Here is a 24,295-nt window from a genome sequence, read left to right on the forward strand (position 1 = left end):
TCATAGAAAAGAGGAAGAATAGGAAGAAAAATAGTGCCGATATGGATCATTAAAAAACAGGCGTTAAGAAACCCAGTTCAACAAGGATAACTAAAGACTGTGCCTGATGGGCTGGCGGAGTGATGAGCGGTGGTGAGATTGTGGTGGTGCTGGAGTGAGGATCGTGATCTCAGAAGGTTTCAGTGAGTCTTCTACTAATGCGAAGTAAAGCTGTAAGTTTGTATGAGAAACCGGAAGGAACGTTTAGAAGTGACAGCTGAGAATCCAGAATTTTTGATCAGCAAAGTCTGCTTTAATAAATTATGGTGTAATTCTCATTTGCAAAATATTAATTGGAGGTTATGTAAGGACAGATAAAGAAGATACTCATTTAAATATAGTTCTCTGAGATACGAACACGGAAGGGGGGGCCTTTAAGTTTGTCAGAGAGGAGGATGGGTTTTGAAATACTTATTTCCAATGGAAATAAGGTTCTAAGATAAATGGTTGGGAGAGCATGTAATTAACAGAGCCTGGTCCTTGAGAAAGCGGGAGGGAGAAGGCAGGGAAAGGATAGAAGTGGAGTTTGGGGGGTCTGTGATCTTCTGGCACATCAGGCCCCAGCCAACTACCTGTGTGCTGCCTGAACCCTTGGACAGATTTTCAGAAAACATGCTAACTGCCCTCGGGATGCATAACAGAGCCCAGCCATTACTGTCACATCAAATGATGCATCTTAAACCTAATGTGCCAACTAAATCATCTAAGAAGCCACATAAGGGTCCTTCATCTGTGTTCTCTGAGTTTAATCCCCCCTTCAAGTTACATGTTGGAAGGCAGTCAACCTTCTTTCCCAAGTAGCACAGAGCCAATCAGGCACACCTTCGATGGCCCTCCTCAATAGTGAGCATTTCGGGCAGTAGCGTAAATAACAAAGCTTCTTACATTCCACACGCATTCTTTAATTAATGGGTAAAACAGCAAAAGCTCCATGCCCAGTTGGCAAGGGTCATGTGAAATAAATAATGCTCATAAAACATAAATCACAAAGGCAAAGCACTTCTCAAAGTTGTGTTTCAAATATATTTTATTGTGTGTCAAAGTAACTTTTTTTCCAATGAGCATATATCTGAAAAATTATTGTTAAAAGTCATGAAAATGGCCCAACATATAAAACATTTGTTTTACTGAACTTTCTGGAAGTATCCTGTATCCTTCTATGTCAACCTTTATATAAGAGAAATTTTAACGTGTGGTATTTTTAATGGATTGTAATGCATGTTGTATAAAATGTATCATGTAGGTGTGTTTGCCTTCTTTGGAGCGACTGGGCTCGAGCAGAACAGTTTCCAAGTCGGAGCTTTGTTTCCCTCCTAATTCCAGTGTTACGGCCACCTGTCCCAAAGTCCCAGCAGAGGGCTTAGTTCCCGCTCACTCAGGGAGCTGCCTTCCCACCTCTCATCTCTCTCATCGCCATTAAAAAGCAACCTGAAAAGCAACAAGTAGCATCTAGCTTTCCTAATGTTTTCATTTTTGTCAAATAATAATGGGTTGTTAAACAACTTTTCAATAATCATTTTAATGCCAATTTGAGGTTTCCATTTATGTAAGGTTAATTTATGTTGTATTTTACAACCTAGCTTCTAACCAGAGCACTGAGTCTATCTTAGTTATAAAATAGTCTTATGAAACATACCTTATAAAATGGCCTTTATCTTACTTATAAACTAGTCTTACTTAGAAAGTAAACTATTAGCCCCTGCTTTCCAGCCTGCATGGGCATGATATTAGTCAGATTCCTTATCTGTGAGAAGATTGGGCATCTGCAGTACAGTGCTTGTTATTCAGCATGTAAATATAATACCAGTTGTCACCTGCTAATGTCATAGCTACCAGCCTGTTAGGCATCAGATCCTGCCTGGGTACGTCACATACACCATTTCTATTCCTACCAGAAAACTAAGCAGTGCCCACTTCACATGAAAGGAAACTTAAGATAAACAGTTTAACCAAAAATTATATTCAGTGGTAGTGTTCAGATTTAAATATAGATTTGTGGAGGAGAAAACATGTGTGTGTGTCCGTGTTTGTGTATAAAAGTATCTGAAAATTGGGGAAAAGACTATATATTACTTTTGTCTATAGTTCCTTTAGCTACTTTATAAATATTTGGCTAAATGAATTCTAACTACAAATGACTCCACTTCCATTAATAGTAGATTATATTTCTTGGCTTAGACATTCTCTTTATAAATGGTGTTTTTTTCCAAAATTACTTGGAAATCTTCTATAATTATTCTCAGAATTTGAATCACGAATCTTATGAATGAAAGAAAATTTTAGGGAGGTCCCTTTCGCAGAATAATGACTTCCTGAGTAATCTCCCAGGAGGGGCAGTGTATTTGTTTGCTGCTTTAACAAACCACCACACATTTAGCAGCTTAGAGCCACAGAAATGTATTATCTTACAGTTCTGGAGGCCAGAAGTTCGAAACCGGTCAGGCAGGTGGCATAGCCATGTTCCTTCCGGCCTCTCCAGGGAAGCACCCCTTTCCTTGCCTCCCCGGGGCCTAGGAGCCCGTGCTTGTTCCTCGGCCCCCAGCCCTCTTCCACCCTCGGAGCCAGCCATAGCTGTCTCTGTGCCGTCCCTCTCACCCTGGCTCTCCTGTTTCCCTCTTCCTCTCATAAGGAGCCTTGAGATTTTACTGTGCCCCACCCCCCAGATAATCTAGGATGACCTTCCTACTTTAAAATCAGGTGATTAGCGGACTTCATTCTATCTGCACTATAACCCGCCCTGGCCATGGAATATAGCATCATGTTCTAGACATGGGGGAGCGGGCAATTCTACTTACCACAGGCAGATTTGGATTCTGTAAGGTCTGAAGTGTGTGGAAAGCCCTCGGAGAAAAGGCATACAACTGTAATTGAATAACAATAAAAAAAAATTTTAATTAAAAAAAAGAATATGAACAAACAAAATTACAAATATAAAATTAGACACTAAAGCACATATGTATATATGAGAAAAATATGACACAAAATACAGACTTTTAAAAAGGCAAACTGCATAAATGTAGTCTACTTGACCCAACTTAATTGTATCCTTGATTGTCTAATATTCCTGTCTAGCCGACAGAACAGCTGTGTGATAAAAAATGCCTTATTCAAAACTTTCATTTGTTTCGGCTGAATTAAAAATAAACAGAATGCTTACCAAATTTATATCTTCAAAGTTTGGTTTTTAACCAACTCTTCATTCATTTTTATTTGTGTCATTTTTTTCCACTAGTTCAGTTTTCAGTTCCTTCTGTTCTGGAAGACACGACACAAGGAATATGGAATTTGGGGTCAGAGACCGTGGCCAAGCCCTCGCTTACTGATTAAGCAAGCATCTATTATGTGCCAGGCACTGTGCTGGACTCGGAGGATACAGTAATAAGCAGGGTGGAGATGGCCCTTGCCCTCATGGATCTCATGATGTAGCCAAAGACAGACATAGGAAGGCCCTCTGAAGCCCATTACATGTAATGAAGCGGTATAGGGCCCCATGAGTGTCCTACATGGGCCGGTGGCAGTGAGATTTACTCTAGGACCTGAGAGGTGAGGCAGCGACCCAGGCAGAGGGGAGCAGTGCAGGGGAAGGGAGAAGGTTTCAGGCAAAAGAAATGGCATGGACACAGACTTGCAGTGGGAAAGCGGCTACTGGTTTTGAGAGGGAGAAGAATACGGGAGCACACGGAGAAAGGGAGAGCAGTAAGCACTCTCGGAGTAAGTTGGGACCAGGTCCAGGGGGGCCTTAAGACTACGCCTAAGATTTTGGTTTCATCCTAACTGCAGTAGAATTCCACTGAAGAGTTTTTGAACAAATACGTGCAGAGATTTGTTTTGGAGTGTGAGGCTGGGAAGGAGGGAAAGGCAAGAGTAGATTCAAGAAAATTAGAATGAAGAAAAGTATTTGGAGTTGAAGTATAATGACGTGAGTTATTAACTACCTTTTCCTCTTCAGAAGGATTCTGGTATGTATGCCTTTTCACTGGCAATGACTCTTTAAAAAAGCTATTCATGAAGCACTATTTAGGACAACAAAGAAAGTATAAAGCAATGCCTGATTGGTTGCTTTTATGCCAAGAGATGCATTTATACTCAGTTTCTTTGACCAGGTGCTTACATTTTATTTCTAATTGCCTAATGAGCATAGTTTCCCTAAATATGGGCATTTCTGGCATCAATGAACTGGGTGGAGGGATAATTGGAGAGTTAGAAATTTCCTTCTGAAATCAAGCCAGGCCTTCTTTAGCTGAATTTAAGACTTATCTGATCTAGTCCTTGTGTTGGGATGGGGGAGGAGAGACAGCCTCCCTGCACCCAGCCTCGCCGCCCTGTGGGCTGAACTCATTCTAAGCCTTTTCCAGATGTGGAAGCACTGGTGCCTTCCTCACCAGCTCGCAAGGACTGGGCCTTATCTTTCGTCCAGTCTGCTGGCATAACCTTCGGCATTCCAGGCATTTCCTCCCACCTGCTCAAGCCTGGCCATGGGCCCAGCCCCCTCCCCTACTCCTACTGCTGTCGCTCTGTTTGGGATCCCCTGGTTTTCTGCTTTAAAATTGGCAGTGGCATACTTCCTGCTTCTGTATAGTTTCACCTTATCTTTAACTTTGTCACGCTCTAGTGCCCCTTCTAATACAATTTCTACTTCTGATTGCTACATTATGGCAGGAAACACATCAGTAGGATACCTTTTTCTGTTGATGGAGATATAATCATACCTTTAAAAATAGTGAAGCCGGATAGCCAGAGAGGAAGTTTCCCTCAGCAGAGAGTGCGTATCTAAAAGAGGCTCTCCTGTGTGTGCACTTCCCTCAGGCTGTCTGTGGGAAGCTTGTCCTTTAGAGTTTATGGTAATAAAACTTACATCATTCTAATTTTTATAAAATGCTACTCAACTGACTAAAATTTTGTCCACATTTCCCAAATATTGGCTAAGCCACATAGCTCTCCACCCTTGTAGAGTAAGCTTCTCTTCGGCAACTGTGTTGGCCGGCCTTCCCTGAAAGATGGAAGTGCCAGCGGTTTGTGGGAGGTGACCCCAGGGAAGCACCGGTGTTGCAGGATCGCAGGGAGAGGAGACGGGGAAGGGAGTTAGTATAAGGTGTGTCATTTAATAGCTCAGCACCCTGGGCAACTGAGACTCGATCCCATTGGGGCTCCATGGGAGATGGTATGGAAGTGTTTCCCCTGAAGGTGAAGATACTATAGCATTTACCCAACAACCCCCACGTGTCCTTGGCTCAGGACGGCTTCCAGGGTCCTCAGCTTCTTGGCACTGCATGCCTCTTTTCCTTGTGGGCCCAGCTGACAACAGCAATTGGAAAGAGCCCACAGCAGAGTTTGTTGCAAGTACCTACACTGAGACCCCATCCTGGCAAACAGAAACAGTGAGTGCCAAGGAGATCTGGGCAGGGTACCAACAGCATCTGCTACTATAGCTTCTTCCCAGGGCCTCCGCTCAGAGTTGTGTCCATTGGGTTTTACACAAAGGCGCCCCGCTAGTGGGGGTCTCTGCAGCACCACCACGGTAGAGACAGGCAGCTGTGAGGGCATTTCCACTTTCCTGCCTTGTCCACATGGGCAGCATTTCCTTGGAGAGACCATTTTTCTGCCTCCCTTCTCTCTGCCTTTTGTCTCCCATCAGGGCCCTCTGGCAGGACCACACTCCTGTTGATGTTCCATCTCAGTCCAGGGCATTCCACATGGATAGGGCTGCCCTCCTCTGTCAGTGCCCTCCACGAACACTCTGATGCAGAGAAAGTGTTTCATAACTTAGTGCCCATCTATTTCCAAACCCAGTTAATTCGTTTTCTCTGTACTCTTTTTTTTGTACTCTTAATTTTTATCTATCACATAGAACACATCTTACTAAGAGATTCTGAAATCTGATGTATTAAGTTGTTAACAAAGTTCAGATGACTTCATATTATTTTTTGAGGGCAATTGCATTTTATTCAAGGGATGGAGTTCTCATGGTGGGATTTCAGGTGTCAGAAGTGGGATATCACCCCGACACCCCTCGTAAGGACACCCAAAAGAATAAGAGTAGCAGCCTGAGAGACTGCATGCTGATGATGGAATACTGACTGGGCGCCATTTTATATTTGAAAGTTTTATTATCTTGTCCTTCTTCATTACTCTGGCCCTAAATTAATTGCTTCAACTGTGCCCAAAAAGGTGCCTCCATAATGCACAAATGTCTCCTGATGGAAGAAACCCAGATAAATACCTCAAGTTCCAGAGGCAGATACATGGTTTACCAAGTTACCACGAGGCAGAACTTTTGAGTTATACGGACTTTCATTCCTTACCGTTTCACTTTCAATAGCGGTCTGATTGGGACTCCGAAATATCACTTGTACTCTTCTAAGGCAGGTTTAGTTTAATGTAACTGGTATTTAACTTGCTTTACTCTCTCCCCCTCTCTCTCGCTGTCTCTCTCTCTCTCTCTCTCTCTCTCTATATATATATATATATACACATACACACACACAAAATATGTTATGTATGCATATATATACATATGTTACACATATGTAATATATAATGTATCATCCAAATTGGAAAGAGCCCTCAGCAGAGAGTTAGTTGCAAGTAACACTTTGTCATATCCAAACTGTCATATCTTTGAGAGCAAAAGGGGACACTCTTAGTAATGTACTCAAATAACAGACATCAACCAAGATTGTCCTGAGTTAAGCAGTATGATTACCCTGCTACCTCTTACCTCGTCACACTCTTGACCCAGCGCTGGAGGGAAGAGGAGAGAAAAGCAGGACACTGGACTCTCAGTCCTCGGCGCCAGTTTGGAAGTAAGGTGGAAGCACAGGAAAGTCACACTGTCGTAGTAAATGGTCCTGTTGCTGCCACTTTCCCTTCCACAAAGTAGTGTGTCATTCAAAGAGCTTAAGGAGTACATAGGTTTTAGAGGAGGACATAGGTCTTAGCTGCAATTTGCTTTTCTTTGGGGGGTGTTGTTTTGCTGTCGGTGACAGGTTTAGCACATACGAACTGCTACTTAACTCTTGAGCTCCAGTTCTTATGCTTGTAAACTGTAGCAACACCCATACCCATACATACGGTGAGGGTTAACGGAAATGTGTGTAAAGCACTGAGCATAGGGCTTGGCACGTAAAAAGTGCTCAATGAAAGCTAGACCCTTCTCCTGTGCTTTCCCATTTCTCTCACCCCGGTGCTGGTCTCCTGGCAGGAGGGTGGGGTGCGCAAGGTGCTGGGCAGGCAGCTGACCACATGAGTGCTGAAGCGGTGCAGCCTGCGGGGGTCGTGCTGGCAGCTCATGGGGTCACACGTGCATTACAAGTGCCAAGTGGCTAAGATGCAAAACCTCACTGTGGGACCCTACTCTTGCTCACGAGAAAGCCCTTTAATAGGACGTGATTTATTAGCCCTGAGCATTACTGCCCTGATATTTCTTACATAACTAGGGGAGCCACATAGAATTTAATAAAGTAAGCAACATCTTTTTATTTCATTTCACTTAAATGGCTTCATTATGTAGTTTATTTAAAACTGTGTTTACAAATTGTGGCTATTTAACAGTTTTCAAATTTATGAGATGATACATAGCAAATTACTGAGTACTTTTTCACTTTATAATTTTATAATACTCTAGCTACAAAAAAAAAAAAAACACTCTTGACAGAAGCAGTTTAATCATACTGTGTGTGTAAGAGAGAAGAGGGAGGGAGAGGGAGAAGGAGACAGAGAGGCTGTGTGGGGAGGGAGGGGGAGAGAGAGAGAGGACTTCGCAGAGAGCTCCCTCCAATACCCTGCCCAGAGACAGCACAGGTTACTTACACCAGCTCAGAGCTGCTTCAGCTCCCAGTCTTCTCCTGAGACCAACTTAATGCTGATTCTTCATTTTTTCAAGATAAACAAGGTAAGTCCATGTTACATGTCTGAATGTATTAAGTCCTAATAGGAGTCTATTAATTTAAAATTTTTCGTGAAATTAGAACCAAAAGCCAAATTTCTGTGTTTGAAGCTTTCGATGATGTCCTAACAGTTTTCAAACAAAGCTAGTGTTATGCTTGAGATTACTGATAACGTAATGAAAAATAAAAATGTAAAAAGTATTATGTGGTATAATAGAATAATGTTGCTACTGTATAAAATTTTATAATGTATAAAATGATGTCTAAATATGGTTAACTTCAAATGTATAGTTAAAGGATTTAAATGCTGAATCTGAAATTGAACAGTGCTTCAACTTATTAGTACCAAAACACACATCGCAAAGTTATATTTTTCTTTAAAGTAATTTCATTTATATTTAAAATTGTGTCAACTTGTTGCCTACCTATAGCCCTCGCACATGTAACTAAATGCAAATATTTTATATGGACATTAATTTTGAAAATGTAGCAGTATATTTATTTGTTCTGCATTTTGAAGTTATAAATCTTATTTTCTATTTGGGCTCCAAATATTTTCCTTTCATTTTATTATGTTCACCCATGGACTATAAAAGTGTAACATTTTTGTTTGAATAACTTATGATGACTCATATCAACTGTGTTATTTGAAATAAGTTATACTTTCTCCCTAAGACTACCTATTTAGGAAGATCTTTCCCAGCAGTATTTCAGAGAAAACAGTTAAAATTCTCAAGTGAGAACTATGTTTTAATTATCTTTAGATCAGGAAAAAACATATATGTTAAGAATGTAAACAAATTTCAAAAACAGACTTTTTATGCTTTTGGATAAATTATGAGAAGTATAATCTGGTAAGTGTTTTTCTTAATCTTTTTCTTACTCACTCATGCTGATGTCAACAAATAGTCTGGCTGCCATCGCAAGTATTGTCATTACTGAAGTGTGTGCCAGAGAGTGCTTTGGAAACGGACAGCCTTATGTATATTCCACACCAGTGCTGTTCTCCAGAGACTAAGCATGTAATTATGTGCTCAGATAAAACCGAGGCTCGTCAGCAACTTCCTGTCTTGCTTCCTTCAAAAAAAAACCTCAATCAGAATACATTATCAAAGAAAGCCTTCCACATATTGCTTCTGGGTTTTTAATATTATTTTTATATTATTTTATACTATTTTAATATATTTTTTAGTTTATATTCTGAGTATTACTTGCAGGGAATTAATCCCTAATTTTAGTTTCAATCAACACAAAGTTTATCTTAAGAAGCAGCGCTTACCCATGGAAAGAAAGCATAAATATACTTAGAATGGCTTTGATACATTTGTGATTTATATCTTTCCCTCCCCTAACTCCTAACTTAGTTTAAGTTATTTGTCTTAAAAAGAATCTTAACATCTGTTTGCTTTTATGCCATCATATGAACCAGCTGAGTGAAATGTCATCTTGTTTCTTACCTGTGCTTCTTATCAACGGTAAAAAAAGCTCATTTTTTTCTCCCTCCCACTTTAAAGTTGGTATAAGACCAACAGTGCAGAATCAGTGTGGTACGGAATGTGTCTCTTTTACCTGATTGACCAATTAATAGAAACTACTTTGGGCTTCTGTGAAGATGTATATAATTAATGCTGTAAGCTTCAATAACTGAGCCAATCAGCAACTCCCTCGATCAACATTTGCTTAGCCCAACTTTTTCACAAATACTCAGTGGAAGAGACACAAACACATAAATTCACATGAAAAGTTACATAAAAGTAAAAGATTTTACTGAAGGTCTGTCACATTAATCTAAGTGTTTTCACAGAGCAGTTCATAGTCAATTACCAGTTTGCTTATAGGGAAATAATCACGATAGGAGTTTAGAAAGCAGAATGACACAGTGAAGGCTGGTCAAACTGGGTTGTAAGTGGAGATGCTTTGAGGCGCCCTTAAAGGACTGGTAAGGAAAAGACAGGAAGCACATCTGAAGGAGGTGGGAGGTATGGGGAAAGCCTGGAGGCAGACAGTGTCAGCTCACGGAGAGAGAGCAGGATGTTACCAGCGTGGCTAGGGCAGAAGGCTGCTCTCAGGGAGCAGAGGGAAATATGGCAGAGTTGGTGGGAATGAAATATGGGTGCACTGTACGTGGTGTGTGCTGGGCTGTGGGAGAGCCAGTGAGAAAGGAGGAGGAGACCAACATCTTTATGGAAGTTAATCTGTTGCGGTTATACAAACCCAATTAGAATGACAAGAGTCTCACCAAGGGGAGACCAGTTGGAACAACAAGGAAGGAACTGGGAGGGGAGATAAGGCAGAGTATAACAGACCGTGTTTTATCATGGAAAGATGGAAGGTTTTTTTAACAGAAATGGGAAATTAGTAGAGAAGGCCGGTAGGTCTGTAAACCTCTACCAGTCAGGGTCCAACAAGAGAAGCAGAGTCTGTAAGAGATTCATTACAAGGAATTGGCTGAAGTGGCTGTGGGGGCTGGCTCGGCATGACTGAAGTGCACAGGGCAGGTGTGAGGAAGGGCTGGCTAGAACTCAGCCACTGGCTGAAGCTGCAGACCACGGGTAGAATTTCTTCATCAGGGAAACCTCCCTTTTGCTCTTAGAGCCTTTCAACTCACTGAACCAGGCCCATCCACATTGTCTGAAATAATCTCTCTTATTTAAAGTCAACTGGTTATGAACTCTAATCACACCTACAAAATGCCTTCATAGCTACACCTAAATTTGTGTTTGATTGAGTGACTGGAAACTGTAGCCTAGTCAAGTTAATATATCGTAAGGCCATCAGAAACCTCCAAAACCCTATAAACTCCAAGGTTCTGGTAGGATTTCTTAACTGAAAATGGCCAGAAGTCTATTAGAAATTCAGAATTTAAGCTCAGTAAAGTTATTAGCGTGTGCAATAACCACGCTGGGAGTTATCCACATGGAGGTAACATCATGCCAGTCAAGAGAGTTGATGGGGGATCTCAGAGAAGGCTGTAAACTTCTATGTCAGAAATGAATTCTGGGGAGAAACCGCTTTTAAGGGTCAGGTTAACAAAGAGTTAACTGCCTGACCAATGTGGCTCAGTTGGTTGGAATGTCATCCCACAGACCAAAAGGTCACCTTTTTGACTCCCAGTCAGGGCACATGCCTGGCTTGCAGGTTCAGTCCTGACCGGGGTGCATGTAGGAGGCAACTGACGTTTCTCTCACATCTATGTTTTTCTGTCTCCCCCTTCCTTTCTCTATCTCTCTGGAACAATACATATGTATTTTTAAAAAAAACAGAAGGAGAGTTAGCTAAAGGTAGAGAAGATTAAATAGTTAAGGGAACCCATGGCTGTTCCTTTCTTTGCAATACTTTCTCACTCATTTACCAAGGTTTCCAAGGCAGCAGGAACGTGGGTGTGGCTCCCCTCTTGCCTCCTGGATCCAGAGATCCCAAGAGAATTTGCGCTGTGAAAAAAACAGTGGTATTTATTGTGAACTTTTAAAGTACATTTTGAAGAAGATTGCAAGTATCTCAGACACAAAGAATGACAGACAGACACACACACACATCAGCTAGTAAGAAATTAGAGGCACAACTCTTCTGATTACTGAATGGAGAAGCCTTCTGGGGACCTTTGCCCCACAGTCTTGAATGCTCTTTCCCTTCCTCAACTGTGTAGCCAAGTTTTTGTTTAATCTTCCAGGTATGTCTCTAGTATCTTCTCCTCTGTGAGAAGTTCCTTTGCTCGCCTAACAGAGATGCTAACTTCATCCCATGTCCCATCACCCACCGAGGCATGTTACACTTCTCACTGTGCTCAAATAGAATTGCTTACATGTTCTCCTCCCCCACCAGGCCATGAGCATCTTTCAGTTTTAAATTCACTGGGGCCTGTAACAACACTATTTAAATGCTTAACATATATTTGGGAGATGAAGGGTGGGTATGTATGTCTGTATATTAGAAAAAATGTATAGAAGGCAGACCAATATATATGTTTATAAACAATTTGTGTATGCAGAAATTTTTTACGTTCTGAGGTTTTAAAAGTAGAATTTAAGAGAACAGGGTGGAAAAGAAAGGGGAGCTTACGGGAGGGATGCTGCAGAGGGGGAGGGAGACCCTTGTCCTAACACAGGAAGAGAGGAGAGGTTCTAGTGAGTAAGGATTCAAGCTGGGAGGGAGGGAGGATGGGAGACTCTGTCTTCCCAGGAGAATAAAAGACAAATTGATTTGAGGTCAACTAAAATGTGCCTTCTCCGAAGAAGAGATTTTCCTTGATGTGAAAAACCTGAAATTTTTTAACTGTATTTGTCAATTTAACTTTAATGTAAAGCATTTAAAGTGTGTGTTAATGAAAGTGCTTTTTCTCTCCTTTTTCTTCGTGTGTGCGTGCATGTGTGTGTATGTGTGTATGAGAGAGATAGAGAGAGACAGACAGACAGACAGTTGTGGGTCGTTCTTATGCTAATTTGTCAAATTGACAGTTCAACTCTGGGTCTCCACAGCCCTGTGCTAGCCTAGTGTTGGTTACAGATGCTGCTAAGTCAAAATAGGTCCTCTCATCAAGAAGTTGAAAATATTTGCAAGTAGTGGAATTTATGAAGATAATTATTCTACTGTGGGTTGCAAGAAAGCCAGAATATCATCAACATCATATTGCAATGCCCTTGAGAGGAAAATATAAAGGGTAAAGGAAGTATCTTGTTCTGTAATTAGTATTGCGGGTGTAGATTTCCGTGCTATTTAACTTCTACAGAATTAGACATTTCTCATCGGAATTGTTTAATGTGTTCCTGAGATAATTCATTTCACCTTCCAGAGTTCTTTTGAATTTTTAAATGTTTTTTGCCTTTAATTTAGCAAATTAGAGATAAAGATTTCAAATCCATAAAGATGTTTTCTTATTGATTTAGAATTTGAATGGTTATTATCTTTCAAAAATATAAACTTATTTTGTAGAGACATATAGCTGAAATGAACTTACCAAGAATCCAGGGTACCAGGGGCGTATAGTACTATTCTCCTATTGTACATTTTCAGCGAAATTTTCAAGAATTGCAAACGGAATTTTCCTGTCTCTAAGGAGAACACCAGCACTGAGTGATTTCTCTGAACTGTGTCGAATCTGCAGTGATTGGGTTCCCATTCATTCGAGGGCACTATGTATAGCTGCCCCCAGGTTCCTCCACTTATTACATGATGATTCATTGGAGCAAAGAGGCAGTGAAGTCCTGGTGACTGCACTTGGCCTTTTAAGATGTAAACACTTGGAGTGTGACAATGTGTGTTCTTTCTGAAACAATCTTAGGAACAAAGGACAGTCCACTCAGCGCTTCACTGCTTTCACAATGAGACGTTTTTTTTCTTTTTACAAAATCGAATTGACGTCTCATCCACGGTAAAGGGCAGACCAAGACTGGGAGCAGAATGGCCCAGGCTTCACCCTCCACCTCGGCTTTAAGGGGCCTGTGTGGCCACAAGCTAAGGATGTGACCTTGCTTCCCTAGGTTCTCTAAACAGAAAGTTAGGATGAGACCACTATATTTTTAAAGTTCTGGTGCTAAGTTTCAGGTGCATTCTATTCTAAAATAAATCAATTTAATCCACTTATCATATACATTTCAGGATTTCAGCCCAATGTTTACTTTTGGGTTATTTTAATCCTTACTTGATGTGGATTGAGAATAAATATGTATTGCCCATATAAGATTAGTTTACTGCTTTATTGCATAAGCTTCAACATACATGCAGTATTTAATACTCTTACAAATTTACTTCTGCTCTAAGGAAAAAAACTTCAGTTCACATAGCTTTGATCGTAGTGCTACCCTTCCAGAAGAGAATGCAAACCCTGCAGGCTTGGCCGTGCTCCCTCGTCCCCACTCGTCCAAGTGCAGCATCTTAGTCTTCTCAGGTTGCTGCCACAGAGGCACCGCAGACCAGTTGGTGTGGAAGCAACAAAAATGTATTTCGCACAGTTCTGGAGGCCGGAAGTCCAAGACCCAGGACCAGCGCGGCCCGGTTCTGGCGAGGGCCTGCCTCCCGGTCTAGAGAGGGCGGTCCTCTGGCTGCAGCCTCACAGTTGGAAGGAGCAGGTGAGCCCCTGGGGGTGTCTGTCAACAGGGCTTCGACCCCACTCAGGACGGCTTTGCGGACCTCGGGACGCAGTCACCTCCCCAAACCCACCTCCACGTGCTGTCATAGCGAGTGTTAGCTTTCCATATCTGAATGCAGGGGTGGGAGTCACAAACATTCAGTCTACAGCATGTAGCCAAGGCAGGATCGAACATTTTTTTGTGTGGGTAACACCACATGCTACTCTTGGCTTCTCAGACTCTCAGGACTATCATTGATCTATAATCAATTTAGTCAGGACAATGCGATGAGAGTAATAAGCAACATCTGAAAAACGAGAGGCAGATAGTAATTGACTTTGCTCACGATGTTAAATAATATCGCATGCACCATTTCTTCCTGCCTTTTTGTCGCCACACTCACCCCACTACAGCTCACACGTCTGCTTGGGCACACTCGTCACTTCCCCACAGAATCTTCAAACGCTGTGTTTGACGTCACGTTGTCAATCCCTCACGTTCCCCGAAATCTAGGTGACTCGGTTCTGTCCTTAGGTAAACCTTGGTCCTCAGGTTTTCCCTTCACCAGCATAGACTCTAGGATCTTATTGTATTACATGTTTTAAGTTCTTGCCTAATTGTTAAAGATACAAGGTAGCAGGGTAAAAACTAAAGACCTAAAATGTTTCATGTTCTGTTTGACCAGTTTTCACCAGCACACATTTTTTGTTTGTATGTTAGGGGTTCTTTTCTTTTGCTCTTTGGATGTGCAACTTGGTTTTGTTACTTGGCACGTACTCTAACCACAGCCAGTGAAGAAGGAACCCACCAGCAATTTCTCAAATCTCTCAAGCACTCAGACCCGACCAGGTGAACCCTTTTGTACATAAATGATACTTTTGCCAGTCACGGAGCCACTCTTTGCTTGCCACAGCCAGCCAGCCACCACGTTAGTCCCCAGACCTGTCCCCACGCCTCTCATAACCACTGTTCACATCCCTCCCCATTGTGCTGCTTGTTCTGCTCATGGCCAAGGTATGGTTTGATCTCAGTGCCAGCCTGAAATGCAGTCATCAGAGCATTTCGCTTCGTGATGACAGGCTGTTCAGCACCACTCCGTGCTGGGGGCCACCCTCACACCCGTGGTCTTTTTGTCACAGGAAAGTTGAGCTCTTTCTTTTTCTTCTGCTCCCCAGCCCCCACTTACTAATTCATTCTTCTCTCCTCTCAGAATCTGCCAGATTTCTGCTGAATTTAATAACTTAACTCCTTCTATGCCTACTAGCTAATCCCAGTGCCTTTTCCCTCCTTTAAACCCTAAATACCTTTCTGATCAGTCAGTAAATAGATGTAACTCTTTTTCATTCTCAGTTCCAGTCCTCTAGACTAGGCATGTCAGCTGAGTATTAGAAAGAAATGAAGCTGATGACCTAACATACCAACTGGATGTAGTTGGTAATCAGAAATCCAAATAAATCTGCAATTATGATAGAATGGACTGATGTGGGACATTTCCAGAAGGTAACGATTTGGGAGTGTACAGTACTTCTGACTTTCCCAGTTGGTCCTGCTTCCTCCGGAAGGACACGTGGAATCTCCTGTGTTGTCTGCAGGTCTCTAGGGGCCGTGGGGCAAGGCTGGGCAGGCTGGGCCGATGAGCACGGGCTGTTTGTAACTGAGATACCGCCTGCATGGGCTCTCGGCGGTATTTTCTTGCTGCTGACTCCCTGGAGTTCACTGGTGCACATGTTTGTAATCTTTGCCAGTGGAATTAGAGTATCCCATCTGCCAGTAAAATTCTGAATGCCCTTATTGATGCAATGGAAACTGGATTATTTATTTTACTACTACCAATAGTAAAGCTCTCTCTCTGACCACCAGCATTTCTTACCTCCTATTTTGTAAATGCAAGAGGAAAGAGAGAGCTGTTAGGGCCTCTGAATTTACTTTCTCATTTCCCTGAAAATTCTGGAGTCAAAATATGATTCCCAATTTTATAGTTTTAAAAAGGCTGATCTTGTACTGCAATTTTCTTTGGAGCCCTTGCTCAAATCAAATCTTAGGAAATAATGTTTTCACTTGGTATTAAAAATTCTTAGACAAATACCCAGTTATGTGATCATAACCCAGACAGTACAGTACGTGCTGGCGCGGCCTGTTTTACTCTGCGAAGTGCAAGGCTGCCACCCCGGGCCTCCTCCTCTGCCACCCCGGTGCTACCCTCCCTGGTTTTCTTTGAGAATATGCTTCCTGGGTGCACAGGCTCTGCGGCCCCATAGTGCCAACGTCCAGATCGTCACCCTGGGCGACAGAAGTGAGGATGAGTCTTCAGAGACACACACTCCCAGTAGATCTATACTTCTGTAGACCTTCCTTCTTCTTGGACCCCCAAGTTCCCTGAACTGATATCAGGGGGCGGCGGACTCTAGGACCGAGAATAGGAATTGCTGACCCACATAGGACTTCCTTGGGTTTTTAACGATCAAAATTTATCACAAGTCTTTTCAGAGCCTGACCAAAACTCCAAAACTCCAAAAATACCCAACTGTTTTCTTCTAGTGATAATTCTTCAAATGGGTGAAACTGAGGGATTCATTGTATTCCGAAGCGTGAGACAGTTTTACAAATGAGAGGTTCTAGGCTTTCCCAAATCCCCAATCAAGACATGGAAGCCCACATAGTATTTTTCATTTAAAACTTATAATCCAAGCTAACAAAACGCTAAATTGGTTTTTGGTTGTCTACTTTGACAAAATATCTTTGTAGTGACCAAGGTGTCGAAGTTTCAGTTTAGAATTCTGACTGCTCAGAGTTCTGTGCTTGAACTTGGCTTACCCATCTCGTACCGAGATGGGCTGCCCATCATCCCCTTCTGTTCCCACGTGTTGGCTCTGTCCTGCACCCCGAGGGGTCTTGCACACGTGTTAAGTATGCCCATACCCTCTTGGACTTTAGCGTATGCACATTGGTGTTGCTTTTGATCCTTGGAGGCTGGGTCCCAGACAGACACATGGGCTAGCCTTGCACGTGAACTTGGGGCCATTTGAGCAGGAAACTCTAGGATCTGGAGGCTTAGTTCAGAAAGACAGACATGGCTCCAGGTGGGCACGAGATCCGGGTGGGTACACCCTCCTGATCGTGGGGAAGGGAAGGCTACCTGCTATGTGAGGCGGTGAGGCCATACAGGGCCTTTAAGCCCTGAGCAGAGGGTTTGATGGTGGGACCGAGACGGTCTTTTCACAGCACCTTCTGTAGAACATGTTCTGATTAACTGTATTGATTAACACATTTGACAATTTGATATTTGTCAAATTTTATCTTATATACAGGCCCTTTAGACCCATGAAGCTTGTTAGGATATCACAGCCAATGCTGAGAGGGAAATAAAAATTCCTTGTAAGGTGAGGTCTGCCTTTAAAAGCTAGTCAAACCCATTGCATTCTGTCCCTGGGGCATCCGTCTTTCAGTAACTGTCTCAGAAGTTGTTCCAAGTCGATGCCCCGCTCCTTCCACACAGACACATGCACACACACGCACACACACACACACACACACGCCTCTGCCCCTCCACTGCGGCCGGGGAAGCCTAGGCCCAAATGCGACACATGAGTCCCTGCTTTGCTGCTGGTTAAAGCTACACTGAGTTCCCCAGATCAGAAGCTACCCAGTTGCCCCTCTGCACCCACTGTTCGAATGCCTAATGTGGCTTGGAATTTCAACGCGGGGCCAGCTGTCAGCAGTGACTAGTTACATATGACAGGTCTCTCCTAGATTAGTTGCACCTTTGTTTCCAAATCCCTGCCTGTCTCTTTAAGTTGCCCTGTTGAGTCTCCTCAAAGAATTTCTTATTGCCACATAGCTCATATTTCAAATCAGTTTTCAGTTTTGATTAGAATGCATCTAATCTGTTTCAAGGGATGTGGTGAGAGGCACAGAGAACCTGCTCTGTTTTACAGGGTACAGAAAGCGGTCGCACTCGTCTCCTCTGTGATCGCAGACTCGCATTCCCACCCAGCACAAGCAGTGCAGGTAATCACTGCTCCGTAATCAGAACGTCAGGTTTGCACGTTCGTTTCAGAACACTGGGCTGCCAGGAGAGGACCCATCTGTTCATCGTACCCTGCAAGACACCCTGTACAATGACGGCACTTAATGAACACTGCGTATTTCTGGTTCTCTCCTTCTAATCCTACATTCTCTGAGACTTCATAGGGAAGAAGAATTTCTATTAACTCTGTTGTTAGAAGAGCCTATGCTTTTAAGTATGAAACTACTATAGAGAACCAATTTAATAACCCAAATCTCAGATCTAAAGATAAGAATAGAGAGTACTCTTCACAAAGCTACTATTTTACTTTTTTAATTCATACCGGGTTTTATTTAGAACACTATGTACTATGCCATAGGATAGGCTGCTGCAGCAAGACACCCCTGGATATAGTGGCTTAGTCAAGCTTGTCACATAATAGTCCAGGTGGACAGTCCAGTCTGGAGCTGGGGCAGTGGCTCCATCCCGTCAGGGCCGCAGGCTCTGCCGGCATCAGGTGCTGCCGTCCTGAGGCCCAAAGCAGCCGCTGCAGCTCCACTGTCATGGCCCCGTGCCATCGGGAGGGGAGAAGGAAGGGGAAACGTGGCCAGGCCTATTGCCAGAAGAATGATGGAAGTTCTGTCTCCAACAAAGGGTAAGAATGGATGCGGGGTGTGGGGGGGGATGAGTAGTCTCGTGACACATTGCGACTTCGTTATGCTCCGTTCTGAATGGCATGTTGAGTTAAATATGAGGCACAGACAGATGTGCTTTGAGTAGAGCAAGGGGAGTTAGTGTCATTGAACTGAGAGACCTGGTCTATGCAAAATACTTTGAGATCTCATTGTGTAACAACAGGTAATTTAAGCAGGTGCCAGGCCCTGTGCTGAGGGCTTTACGTGGATTGCCTCATTTGCCACTCAAAATAATCCTAAAACCAAGGTGTTATCATCCCCTCCCCATTCCATAGGTGCAGAGAGCAAGGCACAGAGCGGCTAGGGAATCTGCCTGCAGGCACGGGACTGATAAGCAGTCCAGCGTAGAGCTGGCCCTCGAACCCAGACATCCTGGCTCCAGAGCCGCCCCCAAACCACTCCCGTCCATCCGCCATATGGAGTATTAGGCTGCCTTTTGAAATGGGATAGGAGGAAAGATTCCCTAAAGAGTAATAGCTTGAGTTTAAAGAAAAATTTTAAAAAGAAAACGTGAAACATACCATAAAACATTTGCTTCTTTCTAGGTTTCAGCCTGAAGTGTTGCTTTATTTTTACAGTCAGGATGGAAAATTATAAGGAGATATTCTAGGTTTATACTTAATAAATGAAATCCAGCTTTATTTAAAATGTTAATTTAAACCCAAAACAAGAGTAAATAAAAGACTTTATCTAAATGTGATATATTATTCCTAGCAAATAAATCTGAGGCCTTACACTTTTGAACATCAGGAGTTGTTCGTAAATTACTTAGCTATATTCATCCAACGCTTCCGACCACCTTTTAATAAAGGAGACCCGAAACACGTCCGTCCTAGTATTGGGGGCTCAGTTTCATCCTCAGACTGAATCATAGGTGATTTTTTATCTTTAGGTGCTTTAAATTATATGTACATCATCACTTTTATTAAATAAGATGACTTTAAAGTGTTCAAATAACAGTATCTTACCCCTTAGATGTATTACTTTGCTTGAGCTGACGTTAAAAAAAACAACAAACCCACAGACTGATGGGTGGACAACAGAAATTTATACTTGTCGGGGAGGGAGGTGGGTTCAGCTGGGGTGGGGTGGAGGGATGGAGAGAAAAGGCATACAACTGTAATTGAATAACAATAAAAATTTAAATTAAAAAAATAATAATAATACAGAAATTATTTGTAGAAAAATAAAATGCAGTAAACCTCAAAAAGAAAAAAGAAATTTATACTTGTGTCCTCACACTTTCAGAGGCGGGAAGTCCCTGATGGGGACGTGGGCGGGTGTGGCTCCCTCAGAGGCCTTGGCTTGCAGATGGCTGCCTTCTCGCTGCCTCTTCAGTGGTGGTCTCTCTGCGTGTCTTGATGTCCTCTTCCTGTAAGGGCTCCAGTTAGATAAGATTAGGGCCTCCCCAGCAGCTGTTGTTTAACTTAATCACCTCTTTAGAGGCTCTATCTCCAAATATTTATGTTCTGGGGTACTGGGGGGTTAGGACTTCAACCTATGAATTTGGTAGGACAAAATTCAGTCCATAAGACAGGCCTACTCGGACACATGGGGGCTGTAGCATCAAACAGTGCGCAACAGTGAGAGGTTCAGCACTGGAATGCCCCCCTTCCTTTTACTTTGGCCCAAACGGTGCAGCGCAGGTGGGATGTGTCAGTGACCGTAAACCTCTTTACTTAAATTGTTTGGTGGCCTTGTTAAGGTTAACATGCAAATTATTTAAAAGACCATCTTGAACTTGCTATTGCTAACATTTTCACCCACTGGGCAAGAGGCAATTTGATGTCATATTAGCACTGTTTTGCTGAAAAGATCAGCTGTGATTGAGTAAACCGGACAGGTATGATGATAGGCAGGTACTACAGTCACTCATAACAGTACCCCGCTTCTTACCAGAGAATAACTATTAGCCACAGATGGGCTGGAAAAACAAAGGTCAGTGTTCAGCACAGATGAATCTCTTTTCTAAACTTGCATCTGTAGAGGACATAAAGTTCATGGTGGCAAAGAAAACAGTTTGCCTCTTGGATTGTGGGAGAGGATCACTGCATCGCTGGAAAAGATTTGAAGTATTCTAAACATATCATCAAGGGAATTTATTCCGTCCACCTCCCAGAAATATTCTGAATGATACTATTTTTAGCTTCTTGACCACTATATTTCTTTTATTATAAATCTTTTTGGCAAATGGGAAGAGGAAAGGGCCATTGCAGACTCAGTGGCTTGTGGGGTTAACCTGGAAAATAAATGAGGGAAAACCATAAAAGTCAAAAAACATCATGCAGTCTTCTAAAAATAACCTTTAGACCTGTGACATTGTTACAAGTTGCACTCTTTTGGCTTGGCATGAAACCTGTGCGAAACCTTGCAAATGCAAAAGGAGCATTTTTGTCTGTTCATTTAAAAACACTGCAGCACCATGAGGACAGACTGCCCGATAACACTTCCGGCTATGTGGTCACTCCAGCACTAGAAGCATCTGACATCTCCACAGAACAGATGGGTGTTTTCCCTTAATGATTAGTGGAGATCTACAGTAATATTGCTGTATCATATTATATATACTACAAATTATACACAACTTTATCTGGCTAATGTTGACCAAGCAGACCAAGACCATGAGATCATTAAGAATAGATTAATAATCATACAAAAGCCACCCAAGTGCTATGTAAACCGCACACCTTGAGAGCATTGGACAAGACTCCTGTGTGGCCCCCACCTCGCTTGCTCTCTAGCTTTCAGGTCTCACTGTCTTTGTTCACCTTTCACTCAGCTCAGGTCACTCTGGACACGTTAGCTCAAGGGGCTGGGTGTTTGTCACCTCAGGACCGAAATACAAGTCCCCCTTCACCATCTGCACAGAGTTAAAATTCCCTCTGAAAATCCCTTGGATACCAATCCAGAGTTGCTCAGTAAGTTTAATACTATCGGTTTGATGAGATTGCTGCTGCTTTGTCTCAACACCAGGTAAAATAGTTGGTTTGGTTTTTAGGCAGCTTATTTTAGAAATCATCCTAAACACCTCATTTTTCTTTAGAAACTGAAACAGTAAAGGAAGAGAAGATTTGCATTTCTCACCTCCTGGTCTCACCAGGTTCATGCTCATTCAGTGGCATAGCAAGCGGCAGACTCACACACTGTGTAAGTCATCCTCCCTCTTCCCTTCCCCTCCTTGCTCCATGTTATTGAATTTACATATAATAAATACCTAAAGCTAAATACGTATAAAATAAGTCCTCTGTGTTGTGCTGCACTGAATCTGGTACAACTGAACTTGTACTTAGCTTCCCCTGCTAGGCCGTGACATGGTCAGCTCAGGGCCTCTTTCCTTCCCATGCTCACACGTACAGCACAGCGCCCAAAGCTCCCAGAGAGTTTACTGAATGGGTAACTAAGGAATGAATGAACAAAAAACATTTCATATTTACCACACTTTTCTTTGTAAAAATAACTGAATTTTATCACTGTACATATATAAAGAATTGTATCACTGATCTCAGTTGTTATTTTCAGAGTAACCAAAAGGTTGAACTTACTCTATAGTTTTTCTTTGTGAGTTAATAGGTCATTATTGCATTTCTCTTTTGGGCCCCAATTGTTTAATCAATTAGGTGATTTTTTTTACTCATTTTTTTTCAATCAACTGATGGAATTGACTTCATTTGGCATTAGAGACTGCTTTGATCGAAATATGATTTATTGTGGAAAACAATATGGAGTGTCCTCAAAAAATTAAAAGTGGAACTTCCTTTTGACCCAGCAATTCCACTTCTGAGAATATATCCATCCTAAGGATCCCAAATACAAAACACCAATTCAAAAAAATACATCACCCCCATGTTCATAGCAGCACTGTTTACAATAGCCAAGATCTGGAAACAGCCTAAGTGCCCATCAGTAGATGAGTGGATAAAAGGCTGTGGTACAGTTACACAATGGAATACCATGCAGCAGCAAAATAAGAAGAAACTCTTCTTTTTATGTAATGCTGTTACATTTTGCAACAGCATGGATGGGCCTGGAGAATATTATGCTAAGTGAAATAAACCAATCAGTAAAAAACAAACACTACAAGATCTTACTATACATGTGGAATCCAATGAACATAATAAACTATCAAGTAGCATAGAAACAGAAGAATAATACATAGAACAGACTGACAGTGTCCAGAGGGGCGAGGCGGGGACCCGATGAAAGATGGTGAAGGGATTAACCAAAGAACTTGTGTGCATGACCCACAGACACACAATGATATGGGGATTGACTGAGGGAAGGGAGTGAGTGGGGCTGGTTGGAAATGGGGAAGGGGAGAAAAAGCAGGAATGATGATAATTGGATAAACAATTATTTAAAAAGATAAAAAAGAAAGATGACTTATTGGACATTATATATGTCTCCAACCAATAATAGTAGACCTAAAAATGGGGAGTTTTTCCCTGTGCATGTACTCTTTTCTGTCTGCATGGAAACAAGCTCTAATATTTATCACATCTTTAAAAAATAAACAACATCCTCTAATTCTATGTGGCTTTCCAAATACTATCTCTTCGTCACAACAAACATTTTCAAAATAGTCACAGGAAGTGTTTCTACTTACTCATCTCTCGCTCTCTCTTACGAGTGGCAATTCCTCCTAGGCTCCCACTCCTGCTGCTATGCTGTCATCTCTCCTGTGTCTGTTCCTTACTCAAGTTCAAAGTAGAAGTCAACTTTTTTACTTCTTGAAACACTTGATTCTTTTGGTTTCTGCACCCTAACACTCGCCTACCCTTCAGCACACCTTTGTGGACTTCTCATCGGCCTTCCTTGTCTTCTGGTCCTCTGACTCTGGAGCTGTCCTAGGCTCCGTTCTGCTTACTCGTTTTATCTCTGTCTCTGCTTCCTCCCCATTACATTTAGTGCCACAGATTTTCATTCCATCTGCATGCCAATACCTCCGTCTGTCTGTCTGCCTACCTGTTTCTGGCGCTGACCTGTCCCTCATGGCTCTGAGTTATGTGTGGCTGTTGAGGAAGCACCTCTGATGTCCAGAAGAGCATTCGTAATGCCCACCACCACCAAGAAGTTCCCTTTTCAGAAACTGACACTTATCATTCAACCAGCTATCCTAACTAAAACCCTAAAAATCACCGATTCCTTCTGTTTTTTGGAACCACTTCTACATCTAAAAAAGCAAGTACTGTAAGCTCCTCTTCAACATTTAATCAACGCCCACCCTCCTCCCTTATCACACTGCTACTTCCCTGACCTAAGCCACTATTTATCTCTTCTTAGGTAGAAAGGTAACTTTCCAAATCTTCTCCCTGCCTTCACTCCTAGTTCCTAACATTCATCCTCCACCCAATAACTAGAGTATCCTTCAAAAATGTAGATCGGATAGTGACCCTTCCTTGTGGCTTCCCATCACACTCAGTGCAAAGTCCAGGCTGCTTACCAGCAGGTCTGTACCACCAGGCCCTTCACCCTCTTCCACTCCATCTTCTCCTTGTCCACCTTACGTCGCCCTTTCATAGCTTTCGCAGAAGGGCCAAGGAAGGACAGCCATTCCTGAGGGTCTTGCACTCGCTGCTTCTGCCTGGGACATCCATCCTTTTAGAT

The 24,295-nt window shown here is 42.4% G+C and overlaps 1 protein-coding gene across 34 annotated transcripts in view; it reads left to right on the plus strand.

Moving 5' to 3' along the window:
• The window catches only part of RIMS1 (regulating synaptic membrane exocytosis 1), a 412,581-nt gene that overhangs the window by 372,375 nt on the left and 15,911 nt on the right, over window positions 1-24,295 (plus strand). Inside the window, exon 1 of one of the 34 annotated variants that reach the window (XM_045184839.3) lies at window positions 7,825-7,930. The exons of the other annotated variants lie outside the window; for them this stretch is intronic. The gene's annotated coding sequence lies outside the window, so the exon portion shown is untranslated. Of the gene's footprint in view, window positions 1-7,824; window positions 7,931-24,295 lie in introns of those variants that run through there. 34 annotated transcript variants of the gene reach the window in all.

This window comes from Desmodus rotundus, chromosome 11 (genome assembly GCF_022682495.2).
Source record: "Desmodus rotundus isolate HL8 chromosome 11, HLdesRot8A.1, whole genome shotgun sequence".
Lineage (NCBI taxonomy): Eukaryota > Metazoa > Chordata > Mammalia > Chiroptera > Phyllostomidae > Desmodus > Desmodus rotundus.